The 17074-nt window shown below is 37.9% G+C and overlaps 1 protein-coding gene and 1 non-coding gene across 3 annotated transcripts in view; one reads left to right on the top strand and one right to left on the bottom strand.

Annotated features, from left to right (window-relative positions):
• NUMB (NUMB endocytic adaptor protein) overlaps positions 1-17074 on the bottom strand; it is a 179518-nt gene that overhangs the window by 65674 nt on the left and 96770 nt on the right. The window lies entirely within an intron of this gene.
• LOC122745126 lies at positions 16378-16506 on the top strand. The gene has a single exon (XR_006355413.1). It is a non-coding gene; the product is annotated as a U6atac minor spliceosomal RNA (small nuclear RNA).

The raw sequence follows: 17074 nt of genomic DNA, 5'->3' as shown, positions 1-17074 counted from the left end.
TGGTGATGCAAGAAACAGGAAATATTAACAAAAACATTTTTATACATTTTAAACTGGCTACCAAGTACTCTACAGATTTTGTTTGTCAATTAATACATTTGTCAGAAATAAGTCAATTCAGCAGAAGAGGATACTCTGTTAAAAACAACTTTCATAACAAACTCAAAGAAATCCCATTAAAAAAAATGTCAAATGACTCTCAGAAGAATATCAACTTAACTGAAAATATTTTACCATAATTTACTTCAAGTTTGACATGTTTGAATATAAATTATTTTGAAATTGATTTTAACCTCTTCTTCCTCTATTTTCCTGAGGGTTAGTTCTCCTCTAAGAAACCTACTGATTTTCTAGCTACCCTGGAAACCAAAGAATATTTTGTTTCTTTAACTTTTAATTACAAGTGAGACAATAATAGATTAATAGAAAGTTGTTCTTGGAAGCCAAGAAGACTTGGCCCTGACACATAATGGGATGCATGACCCTACACAACTCACTTAATCCAGCAGTGTCAAACAATGTGGCCCGAAACACTATAGAGTACAGCCAGAACCAGATTAAAATGTCAATGGGAAATATTTAACAAAATAAATAAAAACACAGATAATGTTAACGTGGTTTTATGAGGCCCACAGGGATTGTTTTTATGGGTTGGTGGCCCTGTTTCTATTAGAGTTTGACACCGCTGACAAGTTCTCACCATCCCTAGTCAACCCTCTAAAATAGTAAATTGCAGAACAGTTCTAAATTTGCATGGGAGAAGACATCTCCTTACCAGAACTCAATTACAGCAATGAAATTACAGGTCTTGAGCAAAAACCAAAAAAACAATTAAATATTCTACAAATTCTGTGCCTGATTATTTTCTAAACTTTTGCAAGGGGCAGGGGAAAGAACTAGCAGCTCTACCTTAAGCAATATCTCCCCCCAATTTAGGGTTTGGACATAAAGGCACATACTCCCATTTCTCCTTTTCATGAACCTTAAGCCATTAATTCATCTATTTATTCAACAAATATATTAGCAGTTATTAAATGCCCACTTGGTAGGAAGCACTCTAGGCAATCAATGTGAAGTACCAGAGAAACAGGGCCACCTGTAACAAGGTCCTAGGGTTCAAGAAGTTTACAATATAAATAGGGTGAAAGTCATGCATGCAACAGGATGCCAGGGTGAGATGCAATCAAAGGACAGATACAGGCAAAGATCTAAAAGAAATCTGAAAACCTCCTTTTTAAAAAATTAAAAATTTTTTTTTTTTTAGTGAGGCAATTGGGGTTAAGTGACTTGCCCAGGGTCACAGAGCTAGTAAGTGTTAAGTGTCTGAGGCCAGATTTGAACTCAGGTACTCCTGACTCCAGGGCCAGTGCTCTAACCAATGCGCCACCTAGCTGCCCCTGAAAACCCCCTTTTGAGCTTATGGGGATCATACATCATGGAAGGTTTCATAGAGGAAGTAGCAAGTTAGTGATGAAGGAAAAGAGGTGTTTCATCAGACAGTTGAAAAAGGGGATAGAAAAGAAGGCGACAACCTGAAAAAAGTCATGGAGACAGATGAGGGCAGAACAAGAATGGAAAATGAAGAGTAGTCTAGTTTGGCTGGAAAGCAGATTGTGTGAAGGTTAAATATTGTATTGTTAAACTCTGACTCATTTTTCAATACTGTACTGGTGCCAGATTTGAACTATATGGTTTTCTACATGTGCTTTGAAAGCAGTATCATGGTTAGATTCATACTCTCTCAACTAAAGCCTTCTTCAAAACCTTGGAGTTCAATAGCAAAAATTTTCACAGTAGTTGGTCAGAATTGGCCCTAAAAGAATACTGGGCTAGAAGTAACTGGGTACAAACTAAAGACTAGGACATCAAAGGATCTAAAGCTGGAGGGGCCTTAGAGATTGTCTGGTATAACTCCCTTAATTTACTGATGAAAAAATTAAGGTCTAGAAAGGTTAGGTTACTTACCCAGGGTCAGACAGGTAGCAGACTGACAGTAGCAGAACCATGTTGAAATCCAGGTTCTCTAATTCCAAAAGCTATGTAAAGTAACATCAGTTCATTTACAATTTTATTGCCTGGAACAAGTCATTTAATAAATCATGGCTAGGTTCTAAGACTAAGCTACAAGGTCTAATTTAATCCACAAATGGGGCCACTAGCCTTGGAATCTAACCATCATTTATAATAATATCTATAGGAAAATGCACAGGCAGGCAGACCAAGGACAAAAGGAACACATCTTCCCACAATGGCCACATAAGAGAAAGAAAATCCCTTTGTAGCCATGCAGCCAACAGCATTCAAGTTAAAAGAGCTCCGCATTTTCTCCGAAACACAGATAGAGCAACGCTCTAAGAAATTCTCTCTACCACCCACACCATCCATCTCCTATCAATTGCAATGTCTATTGGCTGACCAGTGAGAAAGAACATTGTTACATGGGGAATGATTTTCATCGAGCAAGGTTTAGGACACATTCATCCCCAATATGGTTTTGACCAGCTACTTGTATAAGAGAAATGCTGGCCCATTGGAGGGTGCCTATACAAGAAACTCTGTCATTTACTAGGAATTTCTATTAAGGGGCATTTCCAGTATCTACAATTCAAGGGCAATGATAAATAATTTTCTAGTAATGATGGCCCTGAGGCACTGTTAGATACTGTCATGTCTTCATTGATTGTATTCAGCATGGTTTTGATATTAAATGTACTTTAGTGTGTTTTTTTTTTCTGAAAATTAACCATTAATGTGATTTGCAACATTTTTTCTTAATCAGAAGATTCAATTAACCTGTAGTTGCCATCCCTTGACCATGATGGTTAAAAGATTTTTTTTTAACTGGCCATGAGGGGGAAAAAGAATAACCCTGACTAAAGCTGCAAGCTTCTTCATAAAATATCTTATAAAGTCTTTGAGCCACTAATACTCAAAATAATATACAGCAAAATCTTGATTAGCTAGAATGCTTGAAAAATAAAACATCCCTGGTATAAAAACAGGATCAAAAAGAGATGCCAAGGTCTGTTGCTCTTATGGATAAAATCCTGATATCATTTTGACTTTTGTGTGAATTGTCTTCTAGCTCTGAAAATGGAATGCCAAAAATAATTGTGATTGGGGACTCCAATTACTTGGGTTCTAGTTAAATAAGATTTTACTATGTTCAATGTGTTTTACTTTACGCAAACATGAATGCCTGTGGAACCAAACAATAACAAAGAATAAACAGGATGGCTGATGGTATAGTTGGGGTTAGAATCCAGAAAGACAAAAACAGCCTTGAACCTGACTGGGCCAGCTTGAATCATTGACTCTATAATTCTAAACATTACAGCCAACACTGTCTTTTGACCATTGGCCACCAAGAAGCTGGGAAGCCCCAGAGCCTAGGAATAGCAGTAACCTCAATGCCACAGTCTCCGCTTAGAGGCCTGACCTGGAACTATAAACAAGAGAAAGAACTCTTTCCAAGAAGGAACCCATCATGACCTCTGCCACCAAGATTACTGTTCCCTAGGCCTTGCAGATGCTTAAGTCCCACACTCAAGGAACTATACATGCTGCTTCTCATGTATGGATATCATGGAAAGAGCCCTGGCTCCGGAGTAAGGGGACCTGGATTCAAATCCCAACTCAGACTTTTATTACCTGGGTGACCTTGGACAAATCACTTCATTTCCCTGGGCTCATCTATAAAATGAGAGGGCTGGACTAGATGGTCTCTTGAGGTCTTTCCACAGTTCTAGGTTTATGATCCTGTGAGTTTCAGCCTCAGTTAAAACTTTGGGGGGAGGGGGAAAGATGACTATTTAGAAGTAGGCACAGGATAGCCCTGGGTACAAGTACTTCTCAAATATGGTTTACAACCTAGCTGGCAATATTCTTTTTTATTCTTTTTGGTGACATCTCCAGGATAGTGTATGATAGGACACTCCTCCAAGGAGCCAGATGACAATATGGGACCTGGCCTGCAAGGAGGCTCTAGGGGTTTAAGGCAGAAGAAGGCAAACATGGAAGCCCAGGGTCTATACAGCAATGGCAGCCCTCATATCCTTTGAACAACATTTGGGCGAGGATGCCAACAACAATTTTTCCTTATATTTTGTTATCTTTCCTACTTTCAGTATCTTGAAATTCCAACCTTCAATGTTTTTGAAATTATATTGCCTAATCTATGGTGGTGTTTTTTTTCCTCTATGCACCTTACATCGTTGCCCTTCCTGACTTTTCTTCTTCCTCCAATATGACATCAGGAAAGAAGCTTTAGAGTTTAAATGTAGTGGCTCCATTGTCATCAATAAAGAAAATGTTACAAAAATGCTGCCAAAACTATTCAGCTCTGATTTGATTTGTGTGAAAAGTGTTTGGTAATTGTGTTCATAGAGTTCCTGGGTTTTTCTTGGCAAGTAGACTGCCAAGTATTTTATATTATCTACCATTACTTTAAATGGAATTTCTCTTTCTATCTCTTGCTGCTGGACTTTGTTGGTCATGTATAGAAATGCTGACGATTTATGTGGATTTATTTTATACTCTGCTAAAGCTGTTAATTGTTTCAAGTAATTTTTGAGTTGATTCTCTAGGATTCTCTACGTATACCATCATATCATCTGTAAAGAGTGTTTCTTCCTTGCCTATTCTAATTCCTTTAATTCCTTTTTCTTCTCTGATTGCTAAAGCTAACATTTCTAGTACAATATTAAATAATAAGTGATAATGGACAACCCTGTTTCACCCTTGATCTTATTGGGAAGGCCTCTAATTTATCTCCATTGCATATAATGCTTGCTGATGGTTTTAGGTAGATACTGCTTATTATTTGAAGGAAAGCTCCACCTATTCCTAAGCTCTCTAGTGTTTTTATTAGGAATGGGTGCTGTATTTTGTCAAAAGCTTTCTCTGCATCTATTGAGATAATCATATGATTTTGGTTAGTTTTTTTTATTGATGTGGTTGATTATGTTGATAGTTTTCCTAATGTTGAACCAGCCCTGCATTCCTGGTATAAATCCCACCTGGTTACAGTGTATTATCCTGGTGATCACTTGCTGTAATCTCCTTGCTAATATCTTGTTTAAGATTTTAGCATCAATATTCATTAGGGAAATTGGACTATAATTTTCTTTCTCTGTTTTGGCTCTGCCTGGTTTTGGTATCACTACCATTTTTGTGTCATAAAACGAATTTGGTAGAACTCCTTCTTCACCTATTTTTCCAAATAATTTGTATAATATTGGAATTAATTGCTCTTTAAATGTTTGGTAGAATTCATCTGTAAGCCCATCTGGCCCTGGGGATTTTTTCTTAGGGAGTTCATTAATGGCTTGTTCAATTTCTTTTTCTAATATGGGCTTATTTATGGATTTTATTTCCTCTTCAGTTAACCTGGGCAGTTTTGTATTTTTGTAAATATTTATCCATTTCATTTAGATTGTTAAATTTATTGGCATACAGTTGGGCAAAATAGTTCCTAATTATTGCTTTAATTTCCACTTCATTAGTGGTAAGATCACCCTTTTCATTTTTTATACTGGTAATTTGGTTTTCTTCTTTCTTTTTTTAAATCAAATCAGATTTTAAAAATTGGAAAGATATAAATTGCTCATGGATAGGCCGAGCTAATATAATAAAAATGACAATTCTACCTAAATTAATGTACTTATTCAGTGCCATACCAATCAGACTACCTAAAAATTATTTTATAGAGCTAGAAAAAATAATAACAAAATTCATCTGGAAAAACAAAAAGTCAAGAATATCAAGGGAAATAATGAAAAAAATGCACAGGAAGGTGGGTTAGCTGTACCAAATCTGGAGCTATACTATAAAGTGGCAGTCATCAAAACTATCTGGTACTGGCTAAGAAATAGAGTGGAGGACCAATGGAATAGGGGAGGCACAGGAGACACAGTAGTAAATGACATTAGTAATGTACTGTTTGATAAACCCAAAGACCCCAGCTTCTGGGATAGGAATTCAGTACTTGACAAAAATTGCTGGGGAAACTGGAAGATAGTATGGCAGAAATTAGACATAGACCAACATCTGACACCTTATACTAAAATAAGGTCAAAATGGGTACATGATTTAGACATAAGAGGGGATACCACAGGTAAATTAGGAGAAAAAGGAATAGTCTACCTTTCAGATCTTTGGAAAGGAGAGCAGCTTATGACCAAACAAGAGATAGAGAATATTATGAAATGCAAAATGGATGACTTTGATTATGTTAAATTAAAAAGGTTTTGTACAAAAAAGAAGCAATACATCCAAAATTAGAAGGGATGCAGAAAGCTGGGAAACAATTTCTAATGGCCAGTATCTCTGATAAAGGCCTCATTTCTAAAATATAAGGGAACTAAATCAAATTTATATGAATCCGTCATTCCCCAATTGAGAAATGGTCAAAGGATATGACAGGCAGTTTTCTGATGAATGAAATCAAAGCTATCTATTGCCATATGAAAAACTGCTCTAAATCACTATTGATTAGAGAGATGCAAATTAAAACAACTCTAAGGTACCAACCTGACACCTATCAGATTGGCTAATATGACAAAAAAGGAAAATAATAAATTGTTGGAGAAGCTGTGGAAAAAATGGGAACACTAATGCATTGTTGGTGAGCTGTGAACTGATCCAACCATTCTGTAGAGCAATTTGGAATTATGCCCAAAGGGCTATAAAGCTGTGGCATACCCATTTGACCAAGCAATACCACTCTTGGGTCTTTTTCCCAAAGAGATCGAAAAAAAAAAAAAAGGGAAAAGGACCCACATGTACAAAAAATATTTATAGCTGCTCTTTTTGTGGTGGCAAGGAATTGGAAATTGAGGGTATGTTCATCAATTGGGGAATGGCTAACCAAGTTGTGGATATGAATGTAATGGAATTTCTATTGTGCTATAAGAAACGATGAGCAGGTGGAGTTCAGAGAAACCTGGAAGGACTTGCATGAACTGATGATGAGTGAGATGAGCAGAACCAGAAGAACATTATATCATCAACATTATGTGTTGACCAACTGTGATAGACTAGATTCTTCTCACCAATCCAACGAACAAGAATGTTCCAAAGGACTCATGATGGAAAAAGGCTCTCCAAATCCAGAAAAAAAAAGAGAGAGGAGAGAAAGAAAAAGGAACTGTGGAATAGGGATGCTGATTGGACATACTATTTCTTTTGGTTTTGATGCCGCTGGTTTTCTGATTTGAGGTTTTCCTTTGTGCTCTGATCCTTCTCGTATAACATGAACTAATGAAGAAATGTTTAATGTTATTATGTATATATACCCTATATCAGATTGCCTGCTTGTCTAGGAGAGGGGGGGGGAGTGAGAAGAGAAAATTTTGAAATTGGAAATCTTATATATAGCAAATGTTGAAACTATTTCTACCTGTAACTGGAAAATAATGAATACTTTTATTTAAAAAAATAAAAATAGGAAGTAGAAAAAAAACTATTCAGCTTTTGGTCTATTTGTTTTCCTATTTCCAGCTTTATCTACAACTTCTATTTAATCCATGATTTATTGATTGGCAATTATGTTCAAGGCATGAGGAATAAAAATAAAAATGAAGTAGTATTTTTAAGTTGCAATTTTGGCCTTCTAAGTTTGATATACCCATGGGAAATCCAGGACGAGTTGGTAACGAAAGAATAGAATTCAGAAGAGAGAAGAGGACTGGATGTACATATCTGAGAACCATCTACGGAGATGAAAAATTAATTCCCAGCAGCAAATGAGATCATTGAGAGAAAGTCTGAGAAGAGAAGGGGTGGTCAGGACTGAGGATTAGTAAAGAGCTTACGTTGTTGTTGTTCAGTGATGTCTGATTCTTCATGACCCCATGTGGGGTTTTCTTGGCAAAGACACCAGAATAGTTTGACATTTTCTTTTCCAATGGATTAAAACAAACAGAGGTTAAGTGATCTGCCCAGAGTCATATAACTAAGTGAATGTCTAGGGCTGGATCTGAACTCAGGTCTTCCTGACTTGAGACCCAGAGCTCTACCCAACTGAGCCACCTAGTTGCCTGACAGGAGCTATACTACCTATCAAAATGGAAAGTCTCATTCTCAATTATCCATCAAACTTAATCCCTACCTGCTATGATAGTGTTGTTGCCTACCTCCAGAGCTTTGACAGGCCTCACCATGAAAATCTGTCTATGGAGAGATGACACTGGCCAAATGGCATGTGTGAGCCCCTCCTTCAATAAGACTGGTGACAATTTGAGGTTCCTTTGGGCCTATGACTGTGGCCTGTTTCTTCCACATTTTGTTGATACTCCTTTCTCATTCCCTAGCCTATTGCCAGAACTAAAGACTAAGTCAAAGTCACCAAAGTCACCAACCTCACTCTCTCCTCCAGAGTCATCTGAGTCCAATGGCAAGATATACATCAGGATGACTGAAGATGGCCCTGGATGTTTGAGGAGATTGGGGTTAAGTGACTTTGCCCAGGGTCACATGGCTATTAAGTATTTGAAGTGAGATTTGAACTCAGGTCTTCTTGACTCCAGGGTCAGTGTTCAATCCATTGTGCCACCTACCTGCCCTAGAGATACAGCACTGGCCCTGAAGTTGGGAGGATCTGAATCTGTTGAAACTCTCTGGACAAAGAAAAGTAACACTACCTTTTGCTTCTAATGGTCTATAGTGTTTGCCATAGCTGACAATGCTCTCTACCACTGTACAGATACAAAGTTGTTTTTTTTTTTTTTAATTTTCAATCAGCAAAGTTCCATCTTCCTTTCCTTCCACCTACCTCTACCATAAAGAACAAAAGGCAAACATTATCCCTATTACTAATGTGTAAAGTCAGATCCAAAAGAATATGTATCCCCTGTTCTGTACTTTGAGACTTACTTCTCTATCAGAAGGTGAGTAGCATGATTCATCATTAGTCCATGGTCACTGCACTGATTAGAGTTCTTATATCTTTAAAGTTGCTTGTTTTTAAATACTCTTGTCATTTTATACATGCTTATGATCGGTTTTCTTTTTCTCACTGTCTCAATGAAGGGAGGGGAGGTGGGAGGGACAGAATTCAAAGCTGAAAATAAAACAAAAGTGAATTAAAACAATATTATTTCCATTGCATAAATTGTTCTCCTGGTTCTGTTCATTTCACTCTGCATCAGTTCATACACATCTTCCCAGGTTTCTATAAAAGCACTGCAGTACAACAATATTCCATCATATTCATCCATTCCCCTAATTGATTGGCACAACTTCAGATTACCATTCTTTGCTACCTCAAAAAGAACCATAGATATTTTTATATATCCTTAGAGTTTATTTTGCTCAGAAGTAATCACTCCCTTAATCAGCTCTCCTTTCATTATTCCACCTCACCTTTCGCTCTTACAAAAAAAGTTCTGTACCTCAATGTGTATGTATGTGTATTTATGTATTCTTCACTCCTTTGGCCAGTTCAGATGAGAGATTCAAGCATCAGCTGCACCTCACCATTCCTCCTTGTTTCTATAGACTTCTATTTGTGCACCCTGATTATCTGAGATAATTTTCTCTTTCTTTTTTTCCACTAATGTGTTCCCCTTCCCTTCAATTTCTATTCTTCTCTTAAGACCATTAAGATATAATGTTACTGGGGGCAGCTAGGTGGCACAGTAGGTAAAGCACCAGCTCTGGATTCAGGAGGACCTGAGTTCAAATCCAACCTCAGATACTTGACACTTACTAGCTGTGTGACCCTGGGCAAGTCACTTAACCCTCATTGTCCTGCAAACAAAACAAAAAAGATATAATCAAACCACTCTCAGGTCCTCGATATAATTAGATTCCTTCTCTATTAAAATGTAAGCAGTTTATCCTTATTTAGTCCTTTATCTTTTTATATTTCTCTTCACTCCTATATTTGAACTTTCTATGCAGCTCTGTTCTTTTAATCAGGAATTCCTGGAAAGCCACTATTTCATTAAAGGTTCACTTTTCCCTCCTTGTATCATTATTCTCAGTTTTGCTGGGTTACATTATTTTTCACTAGAAACCTACATACTTTGGCTTCTGGAATATCATATTCCAAGTTCTCTGTTCTTTTATAGTGGAAGCTACTAAATCTTGACTATAGTTTATTGGTACTTGTAATTTTTCTTTCTGGTTGCTTGTAATATTTTTTTTCTTTCACCTGTAAGTTATGGAGTATGGCTGTGATGTTACAGGAAGCTTTAATTTTGGTGTTTCGTTCAGGAGGTAACCAATGGATTCTATTTCTACTTCTCTCTCTAGTTGTAAGAGGTCTGGACAGAAGAAGTTATGACTTCTTGAAATAGTGTCTAGGCTCTTTTTCTGGTCATGGTTTTCAAGCAATTGAATGATTCTTAAACTTCTCCCAGATCTGTTTTGAAGGTCACTTATTTTTGCTATGAGATACGTTACATTTTCTTCTATTTTTGTAGCCCTTTGACTTTGTTTTCTTATTTTCCACTGTCTCATGGAGTCACTGGCTTCTATTTTGTCCATTAGAATTTTCAGGGAATTTGTTGCTTGGGCAAACTTTTGTATCTCTTGTCCTGATCTATTAATTTCCTTTCCAGTTCTTCCAAAGCTCTCATTTCCTCTATCACTGTCACTTCACTTTAAAAACATTATAAACTTAAAACAAAACAAAAAACTCTTATTTTATCTCTTCCAGGAATTCTAGTTGAATTTGTGCTCAAGCTGTATAAGGTTTTGCCTGTATATAGTTTGGAGTCATTCTCTTCTGCTGAGTTTGTGTCATCAGCATCCCTGTCATCATCATAATAGTTTTTTATGGTTGGGTTCTTTTCCTGCTTGATCATTTTCCCAGTTTACTTCCAGGTTTGGGTTTTGATGTTAGGGGTCAGGCCCTGTGCAAATCTGAAGGGAATGTCTTGGCTGGTCCTGCTGGTGTTTTCTTGGAGGTATTTTATTTTGTGTTATTCCAGACTCTCAGGGAAAGCTCAGGTTGGGGGTACCTGAAAGCTCTCAATGCTCCCAAAATCTGATCCAGGGCAACGTCTGATCACTGTCTGAGTTCTACAAGTTTTTGACTTGAATTTATATCTAAGAATCAGAAGACTGATCCTGAATTCAGCCACTATCAACAAGGTGGGAAACTGCTGGTTCAGAAAGAGAACTGCAAACTCCTCTTTCATCTGGGATTCATACACTGGTTATTTCTCTGTTGGCTACAGATGAGAGTAGACGAGAACTGAGACCCCACTCTTCTTCTGGGATCTAAACCACACTGTTGCTATTTACTTCTGAACTTGCTCCTCTCTCTGTATATAGCCCAGGACCTTTGACCACTCCTTACTACAGAATGCTACCTCTGACCACAAGTTCCTTCTTCAGTCCACCCTGGATGAACCAGGTGCCATGGTCCCTGTTCATGCAATCTGAATGAGGATAAATCTAGAATCCTCTTTTGCCCCAGTGCACAGGCCTCTCCTTGAACTAGAGGGCTCTACACAGTCTCTTCCAGGGCAGATCCCAGACCCAGTATCCTTAGACTACTTTGTATTACCCTATCTGGGGAATCTGGGTTAGAAAAATGACTCATTATGATATTCTTTTTAGTTTTCTCATCATCAAGATTCAGTTTGGGGGCAGCTAGGTGGCACAGTGGATAGAGCACCAGCCCTGGATTCAGAAAGACCTGAGTTTGAATCCGGCCTCAGACACTTAACACTTGCCAGCTCTGTGACCCTGAGCAAGTCACTTAACCCCAATTTTCTCACCAAAAAAAAAAAAGATTCAGTTTGGTGTGTATTCCAGATGTTTGGAAGAGTTTGGAGGGGGAAACTCAACATACTTGTTCCTGCTACTCTACCATCTTGGCTCCCCCTCCATATATAACTTTTTTTTTTTGCTTGTTTGTTTGTTTGTTTGTTTGTGGGGCAATGGGGGTTAAGTAACTTGCCCAGGGTCACACAGCTAGTAAGTATCAAGTGTCTAAGGCCGGATTTGAACTCAGGTACTCCTGAATCCAGGGCCGGTGTTTTATCCACTGTGCCACCTAGCTGCCCCTCACAGATAACTTTTAAAAAGAAAGCACAAGCTCATAAAAAGACGGGGTGCTAAATGCATCACCCTCAAAACAGAGACCTCTGCAAATTTTGTTATCCCTCTGGTTAACTCTGGGTTAGCTATTAATGGAATATTCAACTTTACCTAATTCACTGTAACCAGATAGAACAACTAAGGAATAAACCTTGTAGAGAAGGCAAGATAACCACTGTGACTCACAATCACATAGTACCATAAATGACACCAAAGTTCTCAAGAATCCAAGAGAATATCTTATTGATCTTTCCTAATTGGCTTTTCTTCCTCAAAACAGCTTTACTCTGAACTAGATGGCCCTACCAGGAGATTGTGGGTATGTATACACATGTGTATGTATGTATGTATGCATATATATATATAATATTTATGCATATATAAAAATAAAATTGGATACTGTCACTACTCATCAAAGGGTCTGGTAGAAATAAGTTTTAAAAACATCAGGTGGAGGGGCAGCTAGGTAGCACAGTGGATAAGGCACCAGCCCTGGATTCAGGAGGACCTGAGTCAAATTTGGCCTCAGACACTTGACACTTACTAGCTGTATGACCCTGGGCAAGTCAATTAACCTTCATTGCCCCGCAAAAAAACAAAAACCAAATCAGGTGGTATCCATTTTTTGGAGCCCACATACAGTGTCTATCAAAGGCATGACCTGCACAGGATTACACTCCTCAGTCAAACATCAGTTCTCTATAAGGAGTCCACATTGCTTTCTCTGCTGTCCCCAACAGTGTACTTAAAAACCCCTTGAACTTAAGAATCTCTCTAAAGTCTTAGAACCACATGATTTTGGCTCAGGGCAGACCACCTTTAATGTATTTCCCCAGTAGTAGTTTACTGATCTGTTGACCTAGGTAATATACTAGGTTGGGGATGGGAGGTAAGGGGCAGGGAACTATTATTTTTTCTCTAGGCTAGAGAAAAATCACAAAGACAGTTCCTGTAAATGATAAGTGTGTAAAGTTCTAGTGAAGTGCAGGCAGCAGGGAAACAAGCCATGACTGTATTCTAGGTCCCCTGCATAAATTATTGATCCTTGGCAAATTTTTAACAAACAAAAACCATGTTATCTTCTATGAAGTCCCAATAAAAGACCTTGTACAAAGGTTAGAATACATACTTGGAAAATTTGGAAGGTTTTTTTTTCACAATAGTGATGTTGAAGTGGTGGGTCTACTGGCCAAGTTTATCCTACAACTAGGTAATGGATTGATCACTGGGCCTAGAATCTAGTAGAAGACTCAAGTTCAAATCCTATCTCAGACACTTACTAGCTGTGGGACCCTAATCAAGTCACTTCACCCTTATCAGCCTCAGTTTCTTTAACTGTAAATAGGGGATTAAGAAGAGCATCTAACTCTCAGGGTTGTGAGGATCAAATGAGATAATAGTTGTAAAGGAGCTAGCACAGTGCCTGGCACCTAGCAGGTATTTAATAAATTATTATTCCCCCACCTCCCCTACAACCACAACCAATTAAAAAACAAATTCACAATCTGCCTCCCAGAATGTTTTGTAAATGTGTTTAGGACTGAGTTTTACATACCCTTTGCTGTGGAAATCTGTGTATCATAACTCTTGGCTTAGCATCTTAAACACTTGGGAAAACCAGAAACATACTGTTTCTGATGTCAGTGTAAGTAAATAAATATAATCACTCAAGGCAAGTAGGTGGCCTAGCAGTTAAGAGTACTAGAAATGGAATCAGGAAATAGACTCTATGGCCCTGGGCAAAGCATCTGAACTATGTCCCCCATTTTCTCATTTATAAAATAAGGATAATAAAAGCCCTTACCTCCCAGGTTGTTTTAAAGATCAAATTAAATGATATTTGTAAAGTACTTTGCAAACCGTAAAGCACTAAATAAATGCTAGCAGTGATGATCTAGAGTATCCCAGATTTGTGAATCCTGATGATGCTATGTCCCTCTGGTGGAATACAGTCCATACTGATGTGTGACATTTGTGAGACCCCATTCTATCATCTACTCCAAAAGAACATTCCAAGGCTGGAGGATCCCTGGTGGGTCACCTCCATAGAAAGCCTGAGGCAACAGACCTCTTGGCACCTCTTTTTGCCATTTGTGTTCCCAAATAATCCTCAACTTTAAAACTCTGGCTCTTAAGAGAGTGTAATTTGAATAGTCTCAGGATAAAGGCTTCTTCCCCTCCCCCAATATATTTTTATTTCTTTTGTTAAATATTCTCTTATTTTGTTAAAACAAAATACTTCTAAATTACATGTAAAATTTTTTTTCTCTTTTACAATTCTGAGTTCCAAATTATCTTCCTGCCTCTTGCCTCTCTCCTCTCCATGAGAAAGCAAGCAATTTATATGGATTATACATGTGAAGTCATATAAAACAGATTTTCCTATTAGCCATGTTGCAAAAGAAAGCAGACAAGAATAAAAACAAGAAAAATAAAGGAAGTTTTTTTTTTTCAGGGCAATGAGGCTTAAGTGACTTGTCCAGGGTCACACAGCTAGTAAGTGTCAAGTGTCTGAGGCCAGATTTAAACTCAGGTCCTCCTGAATCCAGGGCCAGTGCTTTATCCACTGCACCACCTAGCTGCCCCCCAATAAAGAGAGTTTTAAAAGTATGCTTCAATCTGTATTCAAAGTTCATCAGTTCTCTCTCTGGAGATGGACAGCATTTTTTCATCATGGGTCCTTTGGAATTGTCTTTGATCAATGTCTTAATCAGAATAGCTAAATCTTTCACAGTTGATCATCCTTATAATATTATTGTTAATGTGCACATGTTTTCCTGGTTCTGTTCACTTCACTTTGATTAAGTTCATAAGTCTTCCCAGGTTTTTCTGAAACCAACTCCCTCATCATTTCTTATAGCACATGAGTATTCCATCACAATCATATACCACAACTGGTTCAGCCATTCCCCAACTGACGGGCATCTCCTTTGTTTCCAGTTCTTTACTACCACAAAAAGAGCTGCTAGAAATATTTTTGTAAATAGGTCCTTTTCCCTTTTCTTTGATCTCTTTGGGATACAGACCTAATAGTGGTATTGTTGGGTCAACTGGTTTTATAGTCCATTCATTGTGCATAGTTCCAAATTACTCTCCAGAATGGCTGGACTAGTTCACAATTCCAACAATGCATTAGTTTCCTAATTTTTCCACATCCTCTCCAGCATTATGACAAAGACTTCTAAAAGTAACTGGTCAGAAAGATGGATCTTTTCCTTTTTTCAATAACAGATGGGGCAACCATGGAAAAGACAACCATGAAACTCAAAGGGCTGATAGCTCAACTATCAACCATGGCTAGGGAATCCACAAATTAAGGCCCTGTATCTAATTCTATATCTTGGCAGGAATGCCATATAGAAATCTCTTCACAGTAAAAAGTAAACATCAACCACTGAACAGGAGCTATGGCAAATAATTTCTCATGCTTGTAAATAATCATCAAGTAATAGTAGCACTGAGGAAGCAGAGCTGGCCGGACAGTGGCCAAAGAGGGACACACTGTGCCAGAGGCTGCAAGATGATGTGGTCCATGCTGCTGTTCAGTTGGTAGGGGAAGCTGAGGCTGCAGAAATGGTACCTGGCTATGTCAGACAAGAAGAGTGAAAAAGATGGTTTGAAGAGCTTATGCAGGTTGTCCTGGCCAGAAAGCCCAAGATGTGCAGCTTCCTGGAGTGGAGAGACCTCAAAGTTGTCTATAAGAGATATGCCATCCTCTACTTCTGCTGCGCCATTGAAATAATAGTAGCACTACTTAACCCTATAGTTAAAAAAAAAAAATCTGAACATTTACTTGGCCAAGCAGACATATATGCATAAATAGATAGATAAATAAATAGATAGGTAAGTAAATAGACAAATAAATAAATAAATGCTATTGGAAGGAGTGGATATATGGCTGAAACATGGTGACATAGCCACCCCCTGGATCTATGTTAAAATAATTCTGGGTTATGGCTATCTGATCCATACCACCCTCTGAGTCTCTTAGACCATCCTCCTAGGCCATGACTATGATTTCAGAGAACTACAGAGTACAAGACTGTTCTCCAAGATATAGGTGCTAAAGCATAAAGGGGTCCTCTCTAAGATTTTGAAGTGCATGCAATAAATACGAACTTTTAAAATGTGGCAGTTTTAACTATTACATTTGTAATTACAGCTAGCATTTATATAGTGCTTTAAGGTTGTAAAGCATATTGATCAATATAATGATTCAAGACAATTCCAAAGGACTCAAGATGAAAAATGCTATCTACCTCCAGAGAGGTAAGTGAGTAGAGATGGGGATAGTTTGGGGTTTTTTTTTTTACTTTATTTTTCATGTTGTATGAAAGGAGAGAAGGTTAGCACTCCCCTTGATAAGGATGGAAGAGGTCCTAGTGGCCTTTACAACACATATACAGTTAAGGCATTGCCACCTACTCTGTGGCATCTAAACTTTATTTTTCCTATTTTTTGGGTAGGGGGTGGCATGGGGGGGGAGAACACAGCTAACATGAAAATGTTTTGCATGAACTCACATGTATAATGGATATCATATTGCTTGCCTTCTCAATGCATGAGGGGAAAGCTAGAGGGAGAGAGAGAGAATTTAGAACAGAACATTTTTCAAATGAATGTTAAAAAATGGTAACACTAGGAGGTAGGTGCTATAATTATCAGCATTTTGCAGTTGAGGAAACTGAGGCAAACTGACATGAAGTGACTTGCCCAGGTCTGAGATCAGATATGAACTCAGATCTTTCTGACTTCCTGAAGTCAGGCCCAGTGCTCTAGGTTTAACACATTACTTGTTTATCTCATACTAGTCCATCAGCCCAGCCCATTCACTGGGCACCATCTGATCAGGTCCCTAATATTTTAAATTTCTGCACTTTAAATCCCACTGTAATCCTGAACCTGGGACCATATTCAAGAAAATGTGGAAAATAACCTTTCTCCCTGAAAATTATGCCATCCAGAGTAGGTTACTCTGATTCACCTGCAAAAAAAATAAAAATAAAAATATTGGAGACTC

This window comes from Dromiciops gliroides, chromosome 2, assembly GCF_019393635.1.
Source record: "Dromiciops gliroides isolate mDroGli1 chromosome 2, mDroGli1.pri, whole genome shotgun sequence".
Taxonomy (NCBI): Eukaryota; Metazoa; Chordata; class Mammalia; order Microbiotheria; family Microbiotheriidae; genus Dromiciops; species Dromiciops gliroides.
The sequence above is the reverse complement of the archived record's forward strand: the minus strand, read 5'-3'. Positions and strand labels throughout refer to the sequence as shown.